Consider the following 16,849-nt stretch of genomic DNA (forward strand, 5'->3'; position numbering starts at 1 on the left):
GTTCCATAGACTCAAATTAGAAAAAGAAAATGGAGGTAATGAGAGCAGCCATTCTGAACAAACATGGAGACCTTCAGACATATGCATAATTGCAGTTCTGAGCTTCATTTGCATAGCAATGAAAGTATTAACATACGAATATGCTAACTGCAGATACTGCAAGGCAGTATCTGTCTAGGGAAACCACATGTGTTATTCAGATTTCACCCCAAAAGATCAGAGGAAACTGAATGTGCAGTCAACTATCATTTTTGCATCATCAGCCAATTTACATCTGAAAACAACTGGCTTTGCATTCCATTTCCTCTTTTCCCATTTTCTGTCCTATAAAATAATAAACTGAAGCTGGTTCAAGGTTGTGACTTTCTCCATCAAAGAAGTCAGCTCACCTGCTCCTTAATTTTCTATACTTGGATTTTTTTTTATTTTTATTTCTATTCCACAGTCCCCCCAATCAGATAAACACATTCTGCCTAGAAGGACCCAGCACTCTCCAAATCTGAATATACTCAACTATAAAGCAAGGAAGTAATCAAATGAGGTAATAATAAAACCTTTTTAAGTTAGGAAATATTTCTCTTGTATTTAAACAATAAGTGGTAGAAAACATTCTAACATAAAATATTGACAGTTATGTTCTAAATCAATACCAACATCTAATCTCAGTCTGGCTATTATGAACACAAAGGATATTATTTTATAGTCCTTTAGTCAGCTATTTATCAGTAGCAATAATTATACCCAGTATTTTATCAAGAGCTTACTCTGCCTGACACTCTGCTAATCATTTTTAAAGTATTTTCCTGCAACTCTCATAACAATCCCATGAGTAGAAACTTTTAATATTATAAAAATGAGAAAATTGAGAAACACAAATGATAACATGGCAAACCCTTCCAGGACACTTATGTGTCAGGTATTATTCTAAAACTATATTCTTATTTTATACACACACGCACACATATATATAGCTTCCTCACATCAACACTATAGGGATACACTGTTAGTATCTTTATCCTCATTTTTACAGAAGAGACATCCAATAAACAAGGTTAAGTAACTTGTACTAATGTTACATAGTAAGTGGCAGAGCTTGCTTAAACCCAAGTGGTCTGGCTCTAGAGACTACACTCTCAACCACTATTACAATACAGATACACGTATTATCTCTCTTAGAAATGTCTGGTCACCAGCCCAAGTCATGAAGCTAGTAAGAAGGCATCACTGTACTTAAGTACTCATGTAATTTGATTCTAGAGCTCATGCTCATAATTGCTTACTCCATTAGAGATGATTGGAAGCAATTGGTCCTACACAGTCCATGGTGGCAAGTGGGAAGCTTTATGACATGGAATGAGGAATAGGGAAAGGCACCTGTAGCCAATCTCTATGTCAGTAAAGAAAGAAACATAAATAAGAGATGAAAAGTATTTTGTTCTCCTATTCCATCTCTTGATGGAATTTCTTTCTGTCTTCTGTGTTTCTTCCAGCTATGCTGCTGTGAAGACTACTGCTGAAGTTATCCATCTAAAATCTTTCTCTAATGCAGTGGTTTTTCAAAGCACATATATACAAAGTGAAGTGCAGTGTGCTTTTCAAAGCATTTATGGACAGTGTGTGGTCATCAACTCAAAAAACATAAACATTCGCCATTTCCAACTTTTCTCATTGTGTTATACAAAGCAGACTCCAGTGTTCAAGCCAATTGTTGCCCTTTACAAATTCTTGCCTTTCTTCTCTTGACACCAAAGTCTTCAATGTCAGACTTTTCTGTTTCATTTTCTCTTTCTGCCTTGAACTACACTGACATAAGTGATTGGCAGGAGGGATTTTATGTCAACAGCTGTGACTCTATTAGAAATTTACAAAAAGAATCAGCTTTGCTTGTTTATCATTTCCTACTGGCAGGATGCAGGGTCTGGCCCTCCCCTCTCCTGGGCTCCAGGGCTGTCATCACTGCTGTAAAGAAATCTTTTGTTTTCTTTCAGCAACAGAAGCAATGTCTCCTGCTTTGCTTTTAAAGGCTTCTGATCTGACAGCAGCTTTGTGGCACCCTATCTACATCAGCATATTTTTTTGCAACCTAGTACTTTCTAACCCAAGGCAATAAAATATGTATTTTTTTTTTTTTACTTATTATAGCATATGTAACTACATGAGAAAGAGACCTAGAGACAGAGAGACAGAAGCACCCTCTTAGAGTCTGATCATACTGCAGTCCCCTTCCCCTAGCCCTCTAGCTTGTCAGGATCTTGAACACCCTTGGGCATGTGGTCAGCGAGGCCTGTGATCTGAACCATGGTTAGACATGTCCTTCCAACCCTGCAGTTTCGCACACTACTTACTATGCAACAGAGGCCAGATCAAAATATTATTAAATGTATAGGCAAAGATTTCAGATCCCTGTGTTAAATCTCTTATCTCTTCCCTTCTAGCTCTGTGGCATTAAATAGGTTATTTAACCATTTTAAGAGATGAATGATAGAGTTTATCTCATCAGTGATTAAAAAGACTTAATCCATGAAAACTACTTAGAACGATTCATGACATTCACTTAGAGCTAATGGGATGCTAATACCACATAAAATTCCCTGTATTTGGTCAGCTAAAACAAAACAAAAAAATTGTTTGAAGAAAATGAAATTGAAGAGTGAGGTGATTTATTTTAGTTTACTATTTTGAACAGTTTTCACTATGTTATACAAGACATACTACACAGCATATACTTAAAGCATAACATTTCATAAATTTAACCCCCAAATCCATGGTTACAATCATATCTGTCATTTGAAAAACTGTTCTCATGACACTTTTTATAAATATTTTTGTCATAGCCCATGTGCACCTGCAAGAGAGATACAGAGACAGACAGTGAGAGGGAAAGTAAGAAATCACTCCCTAGGGGGATCCACAGTCCCTTCTCCTTAGTTCTCCTCCTGGGATTTTAGGCATATATGCATATGTGCCTGGTTTGATTCTCAAGTTGCCAGGTTCAGGACTCAAACTGAAGTTGACCATGTGGGAGTTCAGTGCCTTAACCACCAAATCGCCTGCTGGCCCCCTCACACCACTTTTTTTTGTTTTGTTTTGTTTCCTTCCTTCTTCTGAGTGTAAGAGTCACAGAGACCAAGAGACAGACACCCCCAGCAGTGTCTTTATGTTGCAATCCACCCCTAGCTTCAGTAAGCACTGGATCATGGGCACACATACCTGTGTGGTCAGGGAGGTCTTCAGATATGAAGCTGGAGTGTTTCCAGTTGGGTTTGACTCACAGAGCATTGTGTAACTGCTGTGCCACTGTCTGACCCCTCAGCTACTTTCTATTTTTATTTTTAATTTCAAAACCATTCTTTATTCTCCCCATCCCAACAAAGTATACTGCCAGGACAAAAAGCAAACTGCCACTTAATATATGACACAAAGATGACATTCTTCATTTCAGAAGATGGCATGAGCTCAACATATTGTCCATGGAAATATAAAAATAAATTTCTTGTCTTTCACTCCCTTCTTCCTATTGAAAGTTCTATGGATGAATTAAAATTTGGTAAGAGGAGAAAAGATTTGCTCTTATCCCATTCCACTGCATCCTCCTCCCCTCCCACCCTGACTCATGCCTCCATGATCAAATTCCCCTCTTCCCTTGCCCCAGTTATCGGGCCCCCTCATGCTCTCATTCTCTCCTGGTCTGGAAAATCCTCCCAACTCCTCCCCATGCTACTGTGGTGGTCCTGTCAGAATGAACTCTGCTATTCATAGCTGCTGCTCTGTTGGTTAAATTGACTTGGAGCCTCACTGTAGGACCCAGTTTGGGGTGGAATAACTAGTGGGAGCTTTTTGACCATAGCTACTCTGCTATCCATAGCTGCTCAGTTGCCCGTAGGTGTTCTGCTGAGAGTATTTGCTCTGATCATATTGCTCCGATCATAACTAGTTGGCTGGGTAGAGGAATAACTGGTAGGAGAATAGGTTGGAGGTTCAGTAACTGGCTGCGTGGGGTAGCTCCTAGGTACCTGGGGATAACTGTTGTTACTCTGTCCATATCCTAGGCTGGGCTGGTTGTAGCCCTCTGTGCTAGATTGAGGTTAAGTAGTCTCAGCTGACTTGTTATCATCCTCTGGTCTTGCAGGTGTGGTGGCTGCAGGCAGCTGCCCATAGGGTGAGTAAGCAGATTGAGTGCCATATGCAGACTGAGCATATGGGTGTTAGAAGCCTGGGTAGTGGTGGTGGTATCATAAGCACCAGTGCCATACCCCTGGACAGCTGGATGTATGCCTGGGGGCAGCAGTTGGAATTGCATAGATGGTTTGCTTATAGGTTGCATTGCTCTGAGTCTAGATATAGCTGATATCATTGGACTGTCCAAAGGTTCCATAGCTTTGTTTCCCCTAAGCCTGGGTGGACTGTGCATGCATATCCTTGAGTAGGCTGCGTGGTGTAAGCACTGTAGCCTGCTGGGCTGCAGCTTGGGCTGTAGGTACTATAATCCATGGACGCCATCTTCTCTTCTTCCTCCTTATTCTCTTGTCTGTCTCCCTCTCATTTTCCCTTTCCTCAGTCACTTTGTAGTACAACTCTTTCTCTCTGCCACTGTTTATCCTGTCTCCAGCATCCACTGATGTGCTTATGTTCTTCATATTTTAGTTTGTATGTTCTAGAAGTTTGTAAAATTAAGTCATAATATTTTTGTCAGTTTTCTTTCATTCACATTTTAAAAATACTTATTTAATTTTACTTATTATTATTATTTAACTTGCTATAGGACCCATGTGCTCACCAGAGAGAGGGAGAAAAGGAAAGTGAGAAAGCCACCAGGTCCAGGACTTGAGCCACAGTCAACCACGTGTCAATCCAGCACCACAACCACCACTTCACATGCTTACCCATCATTCACATTTCTTTGTGTGGGCACATGAGAGAGCTTGTGGAAATTGTATATTATGAAAAAATTATGCATGAATTTCAAGTTTTTGCACCACTATAAACTAACTTCATCAAAGTTCCTTGAACTTTTCAAAATCACCTTGTATGTTTTCACTTCTCTTAGTTGAATAAATACCTAAAAATGGAATCGACATGTTGAAGTAACAAGATACTTTCCAGAGTTGAATGATTTTTAAATTTCCATTGGAGTATTTGAGAGTTAAAGTTGTCCCCACATCCTCACCAACACTTGATATGCTAAGACTTTTTCATTCTAGCCATTAAAATGGATATGCACTAGCATCTTTTGGTTTTAATTAATTTCATCAATGACTAAAACATGTGAGACACTTTCATGTGCTTATTGGTCATCTAAATATCTTCTTTGGCATGTGTTAAAAATCACTTACAAATTTCTTTCTTTCATGTTTATTTGAATTTGAGAATCCTTGGTATAATCTAGTATAAACACTTGGTCAAATATTTATTGCAAGTATTTTCACTAGTCTGTGCCCTGCCTTTTCATTCTCTAATAACAACAAAACTAATTATTTTGAATAGAAAATATTTCTAGTATGATAAATTGAAAAATATATTTTCATATAGTTTATTATTTTGATGTTCTATTTATAAAATTGTTTTCCTCACTCATGGTCCATGGTCACCAATAATTTCTCCTACTTTCTTTCTAATTGTTTTATAGTTGAACCTGTTCAGGTATATGATCCATTGTGAGTGCATTGTTGTACACAGCATGAGGGCTTTGTTGGTTTGTTTTTATTTTTGCATTTTGTTCAATACTATTTATTGAAAATAATTATCCTCTTCATCAAATTTCCTTGGAAACTATGAAGAAAATAAATTGACCATGTGTGTATGGTTCTACTTTTAAGTTATCTATTCTATTTCATGTATATATGTGTGTGTGTGTGTGTGTATATATATATATGAAATATATATGTATTATATATTTATATGTAATTTGTGCCAATATATCAGTAAATTCATTGTTGTAGCTTTATGGTAAGCCTTGAAATGAATTCTCCCACTTTGTTCTCTGTTTCAAGGTGTTTTGGATATTTTAGGTTTTCTTCATTTCAGTATTAATTTAAAAATTTTGGAATTAGTCCTTTCTATAAAAACATGCTGATATTTTGTTTAGATTGTTTATAATCAGGACATCCATTTGTGAAGAATTGACAGTAACACTGCTGAGTTTTCCAATTTGTCAATACAATGTAACTCACTTAATTTTTTCTTTTTTTTTTTTTTGGAGCGGTTTTCGCTATAGGGCACGTGCACTCACCAGACAGACAGAGAGAGACATAGAGACAGAAAGCGAGAAATCACCCCCCAGGGGGGATGGTCACACCGCAATCCCTTCTCCTCCATTCTCCTCTTGGGATCTTGGGCACACACGCACACACGCCCGGCGTGAGTTTTAAGCCACCGGGTCCAGGGCATGAACCACGGTCGACTACGTGGGAGTCCAGCGACATAGCCATTACACTAACTGCTGGTTCCCATCTTTCTTTTTTTTTAACTTAGAAATATACTGTAGTTTTCAGCATATGGATCTTGACTGTTTTTAATCATTTGTCCCTAATTATTTTATAGTTGATGTAATTGTAAATACTGTCTTTATTTCAATTTTTGATTCTTCATTGTTAGTACATAGAAAAAGAGTGACATTTGCATATTTATATTTCATCTTGCAGATGTTCTAAATTGACTACTTAATTTTGTAGCTTTTAGGCAGTTTACCTGTGGTTTTCTACAGACTATTATATCATCTATGATATTTTTAAATCTTCCTTGCCATTCTCTAGGTCTTTTATTTCTCTTTCTTATTTCTTTCCTTCTTTCCCTTTCTCTTTCCCTCCTATTCTTCTTTCTTTCCTTCTTCCTCTTTTCCCCCCTTTTGTCCTGTTGTTCTTTTTGTCTTATTGCACTGGATAATGTGCCTAGTAGTACTCTGTAGAAGAGTAGAAGTGGCAAAAGAAGTTATTTTGACTTCTTCCCTAGTATTAGAGGAAAAGCATTATCTTTCACCATTACGGTGATGTGTTTTTTTAGTTTTGTTTTTGCTAGAGAGTATGTGCGCCTCATCAGAGACAGACAGGCAGGGCAAAAACTACCGTCACTTCCCAAACCATGGGGAATGTTCACACAGCAATTTGTTCTTCTTTATCTCTTCTTTCTTTTGAGATTTTGGGCATGCACGCAGACACATATGGTGTGTTTCTGAAGCAGCTGGGTCCAGGACTCAAATTGTGCAATCAACCATGTGAGATCTGGCTGCTTTAACCAGCAGGCCACAGAACCAAACCAAGGTGATGTTTAATAGTATGGTTTTTATAGATGCCTTTCATCTGGTTGAGAGTTTTCATCATAAATGGATGTTAGATTTTGCCAAATGCTTTTCCTGAATCTGTTAAGATGATCATATGAGGATTTTTGTTGTTTTATTTAATACATGAATATGGTTAAAAATGAATTAAAAATGTTAAACAAATTTTACTTATTGGAATATAACTTGATCAGAACGTTTTTTAAATACATTGATAGATCAGACTTGCTAAAATTTAGTTAAGAATTTTTGCATCTTAATTTATGAACAGATACAGTTTGGTGGTTTTCTTATAATTTTTTTTGTTGGACTTTTTATCATGGTACTATTGGTCTTATAAAACTAGTTAGGAAGTATTCCTTTCTCTTCCATTTTCTGGAAAGGTTTGTGTGGAAGCAATATTTATTCCTCTACTTAACTATTTCATTTAATTCACCAGTGGAGGCTTTTGTGCCTAGAGATTTCTTTATAGAAATATTTTCAAATGCATATTCCATTTCCTTAGTAGATATTGGCAACAGTTTTTCATAAAATCCTCTCATTATTAATTTAATGTATAAAATCTGTAGTGGTTATCATTTTTTTATTTCTAATATCAATATTTTGATTTTTCTGATCTCTCTGCCTCCAGGTTTAGTACTTTATGTATTCTTCCAAAGAACTAGCTTTTGATTTCATTGATTTTTCTCTTTTGTTTTTATGTTTTTCACTTCATTGTTTTCTGCTCCTTGTTGATAATTTGCTTTTCTTTCATCAATTCCTCCTACATACTTTAATTTTAATTTATGCTTCCTTTTTTTTTTTTTTTTGGTTCTGAAGTTAGAAGCTTAATCATTACTTTGTTTTTAAGAATTATTTTATTTATTTATTTTCATTTATTTATTTTAATTTGACCAGAGAGAGACAGAGTGAGAGAATGAGAGAGAGAGAGAGAGATACAGAGAAAGTGAGAGAGAGAATACAAGCCTCCAGGTCCAGGACTTGAACTGTGGTCAACCACGTGGGAGTCCAGTGCCGTTAACCACCATGCCACCTGCTGGCTTTAAACTTTTCTACTTTTTGATAGAATAATCTAGCAACATTTTTCTCTCAGCATTCTTTTAGCCATATATCATACATTTTATATGTTGCATTTTCTTTTAATTCAAAATACTGTTTCCTTTTTCATCCTTTTAAAATCCATTAGCTACTAGTGTACATTCTATTTCATTTTAAAGTATTTTAAGATTTCTTGATAATGTATTCCCATTATGATTAGAGAATATACTTTGTCATACTTGAATCTTTTTTATATTATACAGTCTTATTTTATAATAGTATGGTCTATCCTACCAAGTGTTTTATGTGCATTCAAAAGGAATGTTCATTTTGCTGTGGTTTGATTTAGTGTAGTTCATTTTGGTTGATTGTGTTGTTGAAATGTATTATATCATTGTTGATTTTCTATCCACTTGCCCCATTAGTTACTTAGAAAAGGGTGTGGAAATTTGTGTCTTTAATCATGGATCTATTTCTACTTGCAGTTCTACTAGGTTTTGCATTTTGTGTTCTAAAGCACTGTTATTGGCAGCATATATGTTTAAACTGTTAGTCCTTCTGATAAATTGACACCTTTATCATTACAAAATTACCTTCTTTATTCCTAGTAAAATTTTTGTTATGAAGTGTACTCTGTATGCAATAAGATAGTAATTCTACTCTCCTTTAACTGCTTGCTTGTTATAGCTTTTTCCAGTATTTATTTTTAATTTGTCTTTTTATATTTGAAATCAAGTTCTCGAAGACCACACATAATCAGGGGTTGCTTTCTTTTTTCTTTCCTTTTTTTTTTTTTTTTTTTAAAGAGAGATTATTGCTATAGGGAGCTTACACTCGCTGGAGAGAAGAGAAAGACAGAGACAGAAAGCAAGAAATCACCTTCTGGGGGGATGGTCATGCTGCAATCTCTTCTCCTCCATTCCCCTCTTGGGATTTTGGGCACACACGCACATGCACCCAGCGTGAGTTTTAAGCTGCCAGATCTAGGACTTGAACTACCATTGACTATATAGTAGTTCAGTGATGTAATTATTATGCCATATACTGGTCCCCAAGATTACTTTTATGTCCAATTGACAGCCTCTGCTTTTAATTGGGGAATGTTGGGAATTATGTTTAATGTGATTAATGGTATGATATGAGTATGTGGAAATCAACCACATTGGTATTTGTTCTCTATTTTCACATGTTATTTATTCTTTTTCCTCTTTTGTTCCTTCATTAAAATTATTTGAATAGTTTTATGATTCTGTTCTTCTATTTCCTTTGACTGGCTAATCAGCTTTTACCTCTTTGTTACATGTCTTAGTGTTTGCTTCAGGATTCACAGCATACATATTTACTTTGTCACTGTCAATTTTCAAGTAATATTGTCCCACTCCACATATAATATAAAATCTTATTACAATATACTTTCTACTACCTTCTTATCTCCATGCTATTGTTATCATCCATTTTGCCTCTGTGTATATTGTAATTCCAAATGTTATTTTTATTTTTAAAAGCCAGTCATCTTATAAAGAAATTTAAAAGTAAGAAAATTGTATTTTATTTTTACATGCATGCTTACAATTTCTGGTGTTCTTCATTCTTTGCATAGATCAATATTTTCATCTTCCTGAAGGACTTCCCTTAACATAATTTATTGTACTGATGTTAAATATTTTTGACTTTTTTATATGTGAAAACAATATTTATCTTTTTCGTTCTTCTTGAAAATATTTTTGTAGGATATTCTAATTTGAATTCTAATGTTCTAATTTGGCAGGATTTTTTTTTCTCTCTATACTTTAAAGATATTGCTGCTGTGATTCTGGCTTTCATTCTTATTTTCATTTTTCTATATATGAGGTGTCTTTTTACTCTGACCATTTTTAAGATATTTTTCCTTGAGGTGAGCAGGTGGCATGCTGGTTAAGGCACTGAAGTCCCACATGACTGATGATGGTTCGAGTCCCAGACCTGATGGCGTGCTTTCTCACTTTCTCTCTCTCTCTCTGGTGAGCACATATTCCCTATAGCAAATTGTAAAAATAATAATAATAAATAAAATAAATTATTCTTAAAAATATAAAAAAAATTTTTTAAAGAATTTTTTTCCTTATCATTGGTTTCAGTAATACAATCATAATATGATTTCTTGCATTTTTTTCATGTTTCTTACAACTGGAGTTTGAGCATCTTGAACTCAATTTGAAAAATGTTTTTTTCTGTCCTTCTCTACTTTGGAGATTCCATAATTAGAATGTATAGTAGGTTTTTTGGTATTTCAGAACCCACTGATACTCTATTGTTTTTAATCTTTTTTTCTTTTTGGTTTATCTTGAATAATTTAATTTATATGTCTTCAAGTCCACCAATGTCTTCTGTCTAATCTTAGCCATCCCATCAATACCTTTTTCATCTTAGAAACTGTATTTTTAATCTCCCAAAGTTTAATACTCTTCCATGCCTCTTAATATGTCCATTTCCTGCCTGTATCTTCTGAGTATATAAAGTACACCAAAACTGATTTTTATTTTATACTGATCCTACCATATTTGTCATTTAATTTATTACTTTTTCCCTACCCACTAAGAATCTTAGTTTCCTACTTCCTTGCATATCTACTAATTTCTGTTGGATGTCAAACATTGTGGAGTTGTTTTGTTATACCCTACATATTTTGTAAGAGTAAACAGACTTTAATCTTAGACACAAGTTTTTTGAAAACATTTCAAAAAATGAAATTTTTGCTTTATTCAGTTGAACCAGAGCAGTCTAAAACAATTTTTTTCCTAATAAGAGAAAATATTCTATTGAGCACTCTTTTTGATGACCTGTACATTATAATTTTTTTTTTTTTTTTTTTTTTGCTTAAACTAGCAAAAACACAAACTATTTTTGCCTCTGGATGAGCTGTAGATATTGTTCTGATTATGATTTCTGGTGTGTGTTTTTTTGTTTTTGGTTTTTTTTTTTGTTTTTCTTTTTGTTTTTTACCTAGCTTCAAGTTACTTCCTCCCCTTAATGTGTTGATCTGTACTCAGCTAAAGACTCTAAAGGAATCACTGACAGACTTATAGTTCTTTTTCTCTTTCTCTTTCTCTCTCTGTATCTCTCTTCTCTGCAGTAATCTGCCCTGCAAATTCTAGCCACTTTGACTTCTCAGAAGATTCAACTCTGTCTGAACTTAGGCAGATAGCCCTTGGATTTCCCTTCTCTGTGTTTTCTTCTCCTAAGTAAGTATCCGTGTCCTGCACTAATTATTTTCTAATATCTGAAAAATCATTATTTTTACATATTTTTCTGATGATTTAGTTACTTAAGGTGGATGAGCAAATTTGTGTTTTTATTCTATTATGACTAGTAGTAGAAATTGCAGTGAGTTATGATTTAAGATAGTTATTCACAATGCTGATACATTATACATTTTAAAAAGTAATTGAACTCTGGAAGAGTTTATCCTAGGCTTTCATAGTTTTTGCCAAATTCAGATATCACTATGATTCATCCTTTAATGTACATATTCCACAAATTTTTAATGAATGTAGTCTGTGTCCTAGAAAGTGTTCTAGTCTGGGTAATACAGAATGAACAGACATATGGAATCTCTGGTCTGATGGAACTTATATTGTAGCTATCATAGTAATTATGTATATGATTATAGAAATTACTATAATTATATATATATATATATATATTTACTATTATTGCTTTATTATTGCAAAACTAAAAAACAATAATAAAATAGTTCCATTCCTCACTTAAAGACCTACCTATTTAACAATCGTTCAAACACATGATGGGTTCTCTAGTTTAGTGAATCCCTTCTCTCTGTCTTTGTCTCATTCCTGTAGTCATTTAGTATTCACTATGAGAAGCATTCCCAATCACATGTGACTACATATTTTGTTTATACATTTGTATTTTATTGAGCACCCATACTAGGACTCAGAATAAATCAAAACAATTACACTGTATTTATATCAATGTATCGTGGTATGTCTTGTCACTTTCTGGTACTTACCTAAAGAATACTTTTTGTATGGATAGAATTATATTATTCAAGTATAGTATCACATGGTATTTATTGAAAAGTATATGTACCTTATGGTACCACAACACACCACAAGAGACACCAACAGACACCTGCCTATAAGCACCTCATTAATTCACCTATTTGCTCAGTGACCTAGTCATGGGAACAGGAATGGGACTCAGTTGTTAAGCAGGGAGTGCTTGTATGTATATGTAGCAAAGTAATAGAAGAGTGCTTGAGATCAGAAGTGGCACTGCTGAGGGAAATGATGAGCAAAAGCCTCTGTGATGAGGTGAAATTTAAGGTAATCTGAAAAACCACAGGATGAGGAATAAGCTTTGTGAATAACTAAGGGAAGAGTGTCTAAGAAAAGAAAACAGGTCAAAAAGCCTTGAGATGGAAGAAAATTGGTGCTTTTGTAAAGCAGAAATAAAAGATAGAGGGAGACTGAAATTGAATGTTCAATTTTCAGAACAAAATGGTACTGGAAAAGCAGATGGTAATAAATTGCATAGTGCCTTGCAAGTTGTGATTTATGCTTTCAGAAGAGCAATCTAGCTAATTTTACACAGAATGGATTCTGGAGGAGGGAAAATGAAGCAAATACACTGGTTTAGAAGCTGATGCAGTAGTCCCGGTGAGAGATCAAGAGAGCATGGCCCTGACAGTAAGTAGATTCAAAAGGAACCTGAAAAAACAGCCAATGAGACTTACAAATGAATTCGATGTGGACACCCGTAAGGGTGGAAAAGGGTAGTACGAGGTAAAGAGATGAATGAATCAAGGAAGATTCCAGTCTGACTTGAAAGATTGGCTACATGGTAAAAGTTGATACTAAAATGGAAACTGTAAAAGAAGGTTTAGGATGTAGGTAACAAATATTCTACTTTCAATGTTGTTAAGTTTGGATGTGTTAAGTTTCCAAGTGTAAATGTCAAGTAGGTTGTTGAGTATATGTTTGGACCTCAGGGAAAAAGTCAAGACTGGAAATAAAAAAGTATTTATTTGGCATTATATAATATCATCTGTTTTTACCTGGTGACATTATTCTATTTGAGAAATATTTGGCCTGCTTCTCTAAGAATGCCAATTACTCACCTTTCACAGGTCTGGTGGTACCTTCAGTCTTCCAGGCTACAGCAGAACACAGGTGGGGCTGGAGTGCCCTCTGGTGGATGACTGACAAGATTTAGGACACTGGGGCATAGACAAGCTAAAAATGGAGATAAGAAATTTCAGACGCCCATAGGAACATAAATACATTTAAATTGGTCTAGTCATGAAGGGAAAACAGAGTAGCTGAGGACTAGTACAGAAGAGCGAATACAAGTCGTGTAATAGAAATACTACTCAGCTCTAGCCTGATGTCATTTGTGGAATACAGGCCCAGTTTTGAGAGAGATGATCCTTTTAAACAAAGTAAAAAAAATCAATACTTTCACTTATTATTTTCTTATTTTGTAACTATTTGCTACTATTCAGATTTTAAAAATAACTGGGGCTGAGTGTGTGCAGTAAATGTGTGTGGATAGGATTTGTGGCTTGTAACAATGTCCATATCCCAGTTACTTAGCTATTGTTTTCCTGGACATGACTATTAGAGGAAACTGGACAAAGGATATATGAGATTCCTTTGTCTTATTTCTTACAACTGTATGTGAATCCATAATTAGCTCAAAATGAAGAGTATAATGTTTTAAATCAAGTAATTTTCCTACAGGTCAAATTCAGTCCAGGAACCACTAGTCTGCAACTTATATCTTAGAGGTGACAGGAAGAGCCCATGAAACCCTACTATCAGAAATTAGTGGTGGTTTATTAGCCTAAGAACTCAAATTTTATGCATTCTCTGATGAGAAAAGGGAGATCCTATCCCTTGCCCCTAAACACTAGAACTGGTTCCACTCCCCGAGGGAATGGTCCTGAAGGCAAAATATAGGCAATTGTTTGGGTAAGACAGAGGGTTTATAATACTGAATTCTGAAAAATTAGATACAGTCCTCTGGTTCTTATAGGCCAGTAGTTGAAATGATGCCTTACATCAGAGGACTTTTATTAATCTATAAGAAGTGAATATTTTGTCTTTCTAGGAGATTTATTTATTTGGCCAGGAACACTGGGGAAACACTGCTTAATGGATTACTATTTTACAGAGAAGACAGTTGATAAACCTTTCAGAGTTTGAGAAAACAGACAGACTCATTTTAATAACTGACTCATAAAGAGTTGTTTCTACATATTTAACTTAGGAAGTATATAATGAGAAAATGGCCCCAATTTTTAAAACTTTATAACATTGTAAATATTGCAATCAATTTCAGAAAAATATCAGGCATTTCATAGGAATTCAATTCCTGGACTCAAGAAATTCATTCATGTTACCCCTTCAACAAATTCTATGCAACACATTGCTCAGTTGGCTCACACTCCTTCCCACTCCTAAACTCAATAATTATGTCCAGCTAAATGATTCATAAAAAACAGAAAACATACAAGAAAAAGGAAGAACAACCTGCAGAGGAGTCAAGCCATAGAACTTGGAAAAAGGAGCTATTATGTAAGACTCCCATTTGCAGTAGTGCTCCTCCCAACCCAACACCACCACAATTAGATGTTGGGATTTAAAGTTAATAGTTAATCACATCTTCCTCTACCCCACAATTTGATATGGGGTCAAGAAGAAATAGACCTTTACAACAGACATGTGTAAACCAAAATATAAACATTACTACTTATAAAACTCAATTAGAGATTAGACAAGAGACCATAAACATACAAGTCTAGATATTTCTTTCTCTAGGGGCAAACATGGGTTTGCAGTCTTGACACAAGAAGCTAGGAGTGCTTACCCAGTTAAGACCCAGTAGTAGACAGAGAAGAAAATAATGGAGAAAGGGGAACAAAAATGGAGAGAAAGATGAAAGAAAGATTTAATTTACAACATAATGGACAAGACAAATCAAAGCAAAATGATAAGCATACAGCATTTGTCTTAGAATATCCCCCCTTCCACAATAATTCTTTATTCTGTATACATTGATTCAGAATTGTGCCTTCCTTTGAAATACAGTGGTAAACAGGAAGCAGTCTCTGTACATGAAGATTCTATAGTTCAGAAGAAAAGGTAGTCAAGGTCAAGATATGTAAGAGGTCTTCAAAAAGTTCATGAAAAGTGCTATTATGAAAAAATTATGCATGTTTTCAAAAAATTGTTTGCATCAAAATAAATTTCTCCTTTAATTCTATTTTTCCATGAACTTCCTGAAATCTCTTCATATTTATGATCTAAAATAATTATATAAATAATGCCATTATGATATAGTAATGACATGCCTAATATAATGTAACATGAAAGTAAATACCATTTTAAATGTTCAAGTTACCATATTTTTAAAATAAAAGTATACACATACATATTGGTACATAGGGTAGAAAAATAAATCTCCAAATTATTGAATATAAAACTCTCATTTGGGGGTTTATTGTATATATCTTATTGTATTTATTTCTGATTTTGTTTCATAATTTCTCTCTGGAAAGGGCTACAAACTCTAGCCCGCCCTCCCAGGGCTTCAGGGGATATGGTCATGGATATTTACAATGGACCTTTGATGGGACACTTCATCCTGGTGGACTGTCTAATGCCTAAGTGTCTGACCCACAACCTCGAATTTCTTTCACAGAAAACTTATTCATACTGGCAGATGCTTTTGAGGCTCTTGTCTAACCTGAGTCCAGCTTATTCTTCCTAAGACACCACTTTCTGGGAGAGCATTATTGCAAGAGAAATTAGGCCCAAGTGTCTCAGTCAGGAGAGATACAGAGAAGGCAAAACAACAAAAACATGTGAAATACAGAAGCAGTTTATTTCTCACAGGTCCATAAGAGAAAAGGAGTATCTACAAGGGCCTATGGGGAGGTTACAGGGGCAAGACACTCAACTAGCAAGTAGGGAGTGAAAGACAGAGGCAGAAAAAGAAAGATAAGTAGACCTATGAGCTAAGCCCTTAACTTGGATCCAGGGCATTACTGAAGCAGATTTACCACCAGACGTTTTAAGTGGGGGGTTTAGAATAAGCATGCAGGAGTTCCATGGGGGTTACGCTGAGACTAAGAGACTGCAGCATATTTGTACAGTCTGAGTGGAGTGTGGGAGCAGTGAGGTAAGTCAAGTAGGTTGTATTTACATACCCCACAGGGAGGCAGATACCAAGAAGTGGTTGTCTAAGGCAGGAATCTGAATCAACCACATTAAGAAACGAATTGTATTTACATACCCCACAGGGAGGCGGATACCAAGAAGTGGTTGTCCAAGGCACGAATCTGAATCAACCACATCAAGAAACGAGAAGGAGCTGCAAAACTGGTAACTTCTTGGAGGGTAACTAAAATCAGCTTCTGATATGAGAAGTTAAACCTCGAATCAGAGTAGATAGGGAGGCAACTTAAAATGATAAGAATCCAATCCGTGTCTGCATTCTGTGGAGGAGAATGGCATCTTTCTTAGAAGTAATCCT

The 16,849-nt window shown here is 35.3% G+C and overlaps 1 pseudogene; it reads right to left on the minus strand.

Annotated features, from left to right (window-relative positions):
- Positions 1-3,570: 3,570 nt before the first annotated feature.
- Positions 3,571-4,500, minus strand: LOC102471384 (RNA-binding protein EWS pseudogene; annotated as a pseudogene).
- Between the last annotated feature and the right edge of the window lie 12,349 nt (positions 4,501-16,849).

Source organism: Tupaia chinensis, unplaced genomic scaffold, assembly GCF_000334495.1.
Source record: "Tupaia chinensis unplaced genomic scaffold, TupChi_1.0 Scaffold000232_1, whole genome shotgun sequence".
NCBI classification, from domain to species: Eukaryota; Metazoa; Chordata; class Mammalia; order Scandentia; family Tupaiidae; genus Tupaia; species Tupaia belangeri.